At 41.9% G+C, this 7520-nt stretch overlaps 1 pseudogene; it reads right to left on the reverse strand.

Annotated features, from left to right (window-relative positions):
- Positions 1–1446: 1446 nt before the first annotated feature.
- Positions 1447–7520, reverse strand: part of LOC102836585 — a 26587-nt pseudogene continuing 20513 nt past the window's right edge.

A 7520-nucleotide genomic window follows, 5' to 3' on the forward strand; every position in this document is an offset into this window, starting at 1 on the left:
AAGGGAGAAAGGACGCAGAAGATATGAGCAGGAGAGCAAAGGAGTAAAGAATGAGCGGGACAGTAAAGAATGAGAGAAGTAGAGTATTAGAGTAGCCATAGAAATAATAATAATAAAGCATGTAATGAGAAGATTTTGAATTTATTATGGCCTATGACTCCGTAATCCGCCGACGCCGCATACGCTTTCGGAAAAACCCTGGAATAAGTCTGCTGGGGCTGGCTCCCGGCATGTTGGCCTTGAATCTTTCTGGCCCTGTAGATCCTCTAGGAGGCCACTCTTTACGGACCTTTTTATGTGTATGTATGTGAAATTAAAGGAATCCTAAAGAGACAAAGACCAGTGTATTACTGACCGGGTTGACCACCAACCACTGAATGCAGATGTGTTTTAACACTTATTTGGAATAAACCTATGTATGTATGAACTAGCAAAGTAGTTATGAATAGGGCTGCGAACCGCAAAGTCAGCAGTTTAAAACTATCAGCTGTTCTGCAGAAGCAAGGTGAGGCTTTCTGCTCCTGTAAAGACTTACAGCCTTGGAAACCCTGTACAGGGTCGCTATGAGTTGGAACTGACTCCATGGCACATAACCACCACCACCATGTATGTTAACTGGCACGCTAGTAGCAACATTTTTTGACTGAACTGTGTATACTGCTTTTTACCCATGATTCCGTGGGATCGATATTGGATACCAATGTTTCATTCACTACAAGTTACTTTAGGGCACTTTGAGGAATAGTGGGGTTTTTTTAAAATAAAAAATACGATTTATTTTCACGTTTAAACTGGACATACATGTTCCAGAGATACTCCACATACAAAGCAGTAGATTGAAATGATTACAATCAAAGCTTCTGTGAACACATAGTGAATTTCTCTCAGAGCACATGGCACACGTGTGGTTTCAATACAGGATTTAGTGACTGGACACCAATCACAGTGAGTCTGTTCCCACCACCACCATCCCACCAGAGCCAAGAGGAAAAGCCTCCACTGGGGAACCATCACAAAACCCAGAAGTCTGTTTCAAAAGCCAAGTCACCGGTATAGCATCATAGCTTCGTGGCAAGTCAATCTCATTAATTATTCCAAACAGGAAACTAAAAGGGCTACTAACGTAGTTCCTCTATAGCAACTGGCTCTCCCTTGGCCAAGGAAAATGCAAATCTCTTTTCTTGAATGTTCACACCACCATCCAACCAATGTTCCCAACACAGATGAGCTAGACTGGGTGACTGAAGACAATGCTTACTGATGGGCTACATGGGCTGTGAGGAAGATGGACAATGGGAAGCAGAGGCCTTCCCCAACCACACTGTGGTGGTGGAGCAAGCAGTGGGGAACTCTACCAGCTCCTTCATCACTGAGATCCCAACACTACTACCTGGCGAGCCAGCATACCCACATAGCGGCTGCCTTGCTCCCATGTCTGGCCAGGGGTTAGCTCAGCTGGCTGCAGTCTGTGATGACAATCTTCTTGGATATCTTCCCACTCTTCAAGCCAAAAGATTCTATCTTCTTCATGACATCCATGCCCACTTTGACGTGGCCGGACATGTTTGCCATTCAGCCAGCCTGTCTTTAAGGTACAAATGAAGAACTGGAAACCATTGGTGTTGGGGCCTGCATTTGCCATGAAGAGGACACTGGGTCCCACATGCTTTAGCTTGAAGTTATCATCAAGAAAGCGGCTCAAGCCTGTGCCATTGTGGATCGTGAAGTCACCTGCCTGGCACATGAAGGATGGAATCACCCTGTGGAAGGTTGAGCCTTTGTAGCCAAAACCCTTCTCAGCCCAGTATACAGGGCTCTGAAGTTTGTGGATTTTGGCACATCTGCCTTTAGCTCCAGCACCACATGGCCGAGCAGCTGCCTGTTGGTGTCTACCTCCAGGTACAGGAGTGGGTTTTGGGAGGAGGAAGAAGACTGGGTGCGGGCACTGCTGCTGCAGGCATGGGCAGCGGGTGTACTCAGTGGCAAGAGGAGCTGAACGGAGTAGGCGATGGCTGTAAGTGCAGCACCAGCATCGCTGGCCGGGGTGAGGGACAGACAGTTTACAGAGAGAAGACGGCAACTGAAGTCGCTGGTGCTCAGAAGGCCGGGTGAGGAATAGTTTTTTGAGTAGACAGATATGTGATCAAAATTTAGGTTTCTTCTTTATCTCCAGGGGCTATATATAGGCTGTTGCCTTGAAGAACCTAACTGTCAAAAGATTTAGGTGTACTGTGCTCTCAGTCCTTGATAGATACAGGGTGATGTGTCTTGCATGGCAAGACTCACCACAGCAAGAAGCCACTTTTAGTAAGAGTGTTCTCTGACCTTAGTCTTCTATGTGGTCACATAAAGTGAGATCTCAGGAAAATATCTGAGACAATAAACAAAAACCAATCCATTTGTCTTTTGAGCAAGTTCTGACTCATCATGGTGACCCTGTGTGTCACTGAGTAGACATGGCCCATGAGTTTTCGAGACTAATCTTTACAGAAGTAGATTGTAAAACCTTTTTAGGGCCCATATAACTGACAGGAACATAAAATAGTGTACCTCATAGTGGAATTAGGTTCTAGAAAAGCCTGAGATTTCAGACTGGGAGCTACAGGGAGGGTTCTGTCTCTGCGAAATGAGACTGATTCCAGTGCTTGTTGGGTCCTGAGTAGGACCTAAGTCAGAGTAGCAGGATAGCAAAGGTGGGAACACATATATGCCATACATGGGGCCTGTGGGCACTGAGGAGGGAGGTGTCAGCTTAGCTAGGGCACCCTGGGACCAGGACTGCCTTGCTGCACACTTCTTGCCTCACAGTCTACAGGAGTAGCTCTTCCCGGAGGTGTACCGCCCTGGGTATACCACTTTAAGAGGAAGAACGTGTTGGGCAAGTGCTGATTTTCTCTTTGTAACCTGAGGTTCGAGCATAGAGTATTTGATGTGGAGGCTAATGCTGTGGAATGAATGGAAGATGGGAGCCTGGTGGGCCACATTCTGAAGCAGCACAGAGTCCACAGGCCGTGGAGAACTCTGACTCTACCTGGAAACCCGAGATTTCCACCCTCACAGTGACCCCGGGTCTATTCCTTTTCTCTGTGCTTCTCCCACCCACTCCACACCCCTTGTTACAGAGTAAAGACTTAGTGTTAAGACCACATTTAGCAAAGGTGTGTGGAGCCAAACTCCCCCTTGATCCTGCCCACTGAAGCCCTGGTCAGTGGGCCACCATGAAGTCACGGAGCACACATTTCTTCACTCATTGATCTTGTGCCCCAACTTGAGTATTGTTGTTGTTAGGTGCCACCGAGTGGGTACCAACTCATAGCAACCTATGCACAACAGAATGAAATGCTGCCTAGTCCTAGGCCAACCTTATAATCATTGCTATGTTTGAGCCCATTGCTGCTGCCACTGTGCCAATCCATCTCTCTGGGGTCTTCCTCTTTTCCTCTGACCCTCCACTTCACTAAACTTGAAGTATTACTTTGCCCAAATTTTGTGGCTGAGGATCTCAGAACTTCCCTTGCTAGGGTTTGCTTTCAGTGATGGTTGGGCCTCTTAGGGCATGTTAGATGTACTGACGCGAAGAAATGTATTACTTGTAAATGTTTTTTCTTTCTCAGAGTGCTCTAGATAAAGTTAGTTTTCTCTTGAATTAATATTCAAAGTCACTTTGATGAGAAGCATATAATGTGGACACCATACCAAAGCATTGTGTAGCTTCTTAAGGATAGATTTATGGGACAAAGTGTGGCTTTACTTTCCTAGTGGTATAGCATTGTGAACAAACGCTATTTTATAATTTGGGGTCATCTCTTAGGACTTTTATTTTAGAACTATGGTACTTCAGGATGCTTCATTAGACTGCAAGGTCGGTTTCAACTGCATGGTCAGCAGTTCAAATCCACCAACTCCTCCTTGGAAACTCTATGCAGATTTGCTATAAGTCAGAGCCGACTCCACAGCACTTAACAGCAGCAATGACAACAATATTGAAGCTAGTGTAGCAGAGAAGTTTTGTTTATATATTTTTTAATTTTATTTTCTACATTTAAGCTTCTGCATTTAAATATAAACTTATTTGGGGAAAGGGCAATATTATGGTAAGTCAAAAAGTATTGCTGTTAGGGTTCCAGTCCATACATATTCAGGCTTATTCTGCATAAAAGGTATTTAAATATGCCTCTGTGATGACTGCAGGCAAGTTCTTTCAGTAATACACTTGTCTAACTCTTATTAACCCCACTTCTCTCATTTTGTCATATTGTGGTAGCTTACTGGAAGCTATGCCACCAATATTTGAAATACCAACAACTTCACGCACAGTAGACAGGTTTCATCTGAGCTTCCAGACTAAGACAGACTAGGAAGAAGGAGAGGCGGACTATTTATGAATGTTTACCCACTGAAACCTTATAAATAGCAGTGGAACGTTGTCAGAAGATGAGCCTCTTGGGCTGAAAGGCACTCAAAATACGACTGGGGAAGAGCTGCCTTTCTCAAAGTAGAGTTGACCATGATGACATGAAAGGAGTGAAACTTTTGGGACCTTCATTTACAGATAGGACACAACTCAGAATGAGAAGAAACAGTTGCTAGCATCTATTAATAATTGGAACATGAATGTATTAAATATGAATCTAAGAAAATTGGAATTTGTAAAAAATGAAGTGGAACACAAAGATCAATATCCTAGGCATTAGTGAGCTGAAATGGACTGATATTGGCCATTTTTAGCCTGAGAAACATGTTTTTAATATGCCGGGAATGAGGAATTCAAGAGATATCATATCCATCATCAAAAAGACCATTTCAAGATCTGTCTTGAAGTGCTATGCTGTCTGTGATAAGATAATGTCCATATGTTAACAAGAAAGACCAGCTGATATGAAACCAACCACTAAAGACAGTGATGATGAAATTAATTATGCAGTTGAGATTTGTTAATAATTACTAGTGATTGGAATTCAAAGGTTGGGGAGAAAAAAAAAGGAAGGATCAGTAGTTGGAAAATATAGCCTTGGTGATAGAAGCAATGGTGGAGGTTGCATGGTAGAATTTTGCAAGACCAATGACTTAGTCATTGCAAATACCTTTTTTAAACGACATAAAAGATGGCTATACACATGGACCTCATAAGATGGACTACACAGAAACCAAATTGACTACATCTATGTAGAGAGATGGTGGAAAAGCTCAATATCGTCAGCTCAAACATGAAGGGCTAACTGTAGAACAGAGAGAGCATCAATTGCACATAAACAAGTGCAGGCTGAAATTGAAGAAAATTAAAACAAGTCCACAAAAGCTAAGATATGAGCTTGAACATAGCCTACCTGAATTTATAGACCATATCAAGAAGAGATTTGATGCATTAGACATTAATGACTGAAGACCAGAAAAGTTTTAGGATGACTTTAAGAACATCACACAGAATGAAAGCAAAGGGTGATTAAAAAGAAAGAAAAGACCAAAATGGATGTCCCAAGAGGCTCAGAACCTTGTTTTGAGTGTAAAGAAGCTAAAGTTAATAGAAGAAATGGGTTAAAAATTTCAAAGGGCAGCTCAAGAAGACAAAGTCAATTTTGTAATGGAATGTGCAAAGTCCTAGAGTTAGAAAGCCAAAAGAGAAGAACACAGCCAGCATTTCTCAAGCTGAAAGAACTGAAGAAAAATTCAAATCTTGACTTGAAATATTGAAGGGTTTTATGGACAAAATATGGAATGATGCAGAAGGCATCAAAAGAAGATGGAAGGAATATAGTCACTGTACCAAAAAGAAATGATCCATATTCAAATATTTCATGAGGAAACATATAATCAAGAATGGATGATACTGAAGGAAGGAGTCCAAGTTGCAATGAAGACATTGGAGAAAAACAAGGCTCCAGAAATGAATGGACTACAAATTGAAATATTTCAGCAAATTGATTCAGCACTGGAGGTACTCACTTATCTATGCCAAGAAATTTGGAAGACAGCTAACCAGCTGATTGGATGAGATACATATTTGTGCCGATTCTAAAGAGAGGTGACCCAATGAGCTGTGAAAATAATCTAAAAATATCATTGTCACATGCAAGCAAAATTTTACTGAGGATCATTCAAGAACAGCTGCAATCGTACATCAAAAGTGAACTATTTACTTGAGCCTTTTTGACTATGCAAACGCTTTTTACTGACAAACTATGGATAACATTGCAAAGAAGAGTTATTTCAGGACACTTAATTGTTCTCGTGAGGAATAGACCAAGAGGCAGTCATTTGACCAGAACAAGGGGATACTAAATGGTATAAAATCAGGAAAAGTGAACGTCAGGGTTATATACTTTCACTATACTTATTTAATTTGTATGCTGAGCAAATAATCAGTGAAGCTGAATTATATAAAGAAGAATTGGTATAAGAATTGGGGGAAGGCTCATTAACCTGTGATATGCAGATGATACTTTGCTTGTTGAAAGCAGAGAGGACTTGGAACACTTACTGATATAGATTGCACCTCAATATGAAGAAAATAAAAATCCTTGTATTTGGACCAATCAATAATATGATAAATGGAGCAGAGATTGAAGTTGTCAAAGACTTCATTTTGCTTGGACCCACAATCAGCAATCATGGATGCAGTAGTCAAGAAATCAAATGACATATTGCATTAGGGGTATTTGCCGCATAAGACCTCTTTAAAAAGTTTCGGAGCAAAGATGTTAGTTTGAGGACTAAGGTGTGCCTGACCCAAGCCATGGTATTTTCAATAGCCTCATATGTATGTGAAAGTTGGACACTGAATAAGGAAGACCTTAGAAGAATTGATACATTTGAGTTATGGTGTCATAGACGAATATTGAAAGTGCCATGTACTGCTAGAAGAACAAACACATCTGTGTAGGAGGAAGTACAGTCAGAATGCTCCTTAGAAACCAGGATGGTGAGACTTAGTCTCTTAAATTTCGGACTTGTTATCAGCAGGGACCAGTACCTGGAGAAAGTTCATCATGCTTCGTAAAGTAGAGGGTCAGTGAAAAAGAAGAAGACCCCCAACAAGATGAATTGGCACAATGGCAGTAGCAGTGTACTCAAGTATAACAATAATTGTGAGGATGGTGCAGGATTGGGCAGTGTGTCATTCTGGTGTGCATAGGACCAGTAAGAAACAGCCCCATGCTGCCGCCATTGTGCCAATCCATCTCGCTGCCGCCACTGTGCCAATCCATCTCGTTGGGATGAGGGGGGAGGTCTTTCTATTTTTCACTGACTTTCCACTTTATCAAACATGATATCCTTCACCAGGGACTGGTCCCTCTTGATAATATGTCCAAAGTATGAGAGACGAAGCCTGGCCATCCTGGCTACCAAGGAGTGTTCTGACTGTACTTCCTCCAGCACAGATTTGTTTGTTCTTTTGGCAGTCCATGGTACTTTTAATTTTCTCCTCCAACACCATAACTCAAAGGCATCAATTCTTCTATAGTCTTTCTTATTCATTGTCCAACTTTCACATGCATATCAGGTTATTGAAAGTACCATGG

This window comes from Chrysochloris asiatica, unplaced genomic scaffold (assembly GCF_000296735.1).
Source record: "Chrysochloris asiatica unplaced genomic scaffold, ChrAsi1.0 scaffold00082, whole genome shotgun sequence".
NCBI classification, from domain to species: domain Eukaryota; kingdom Metazoa; phylum Chordata; class Mammalia; order Afrosoricida; family Chrysochloridae; genus Chrysochloris; species Chrysochloris asiatica.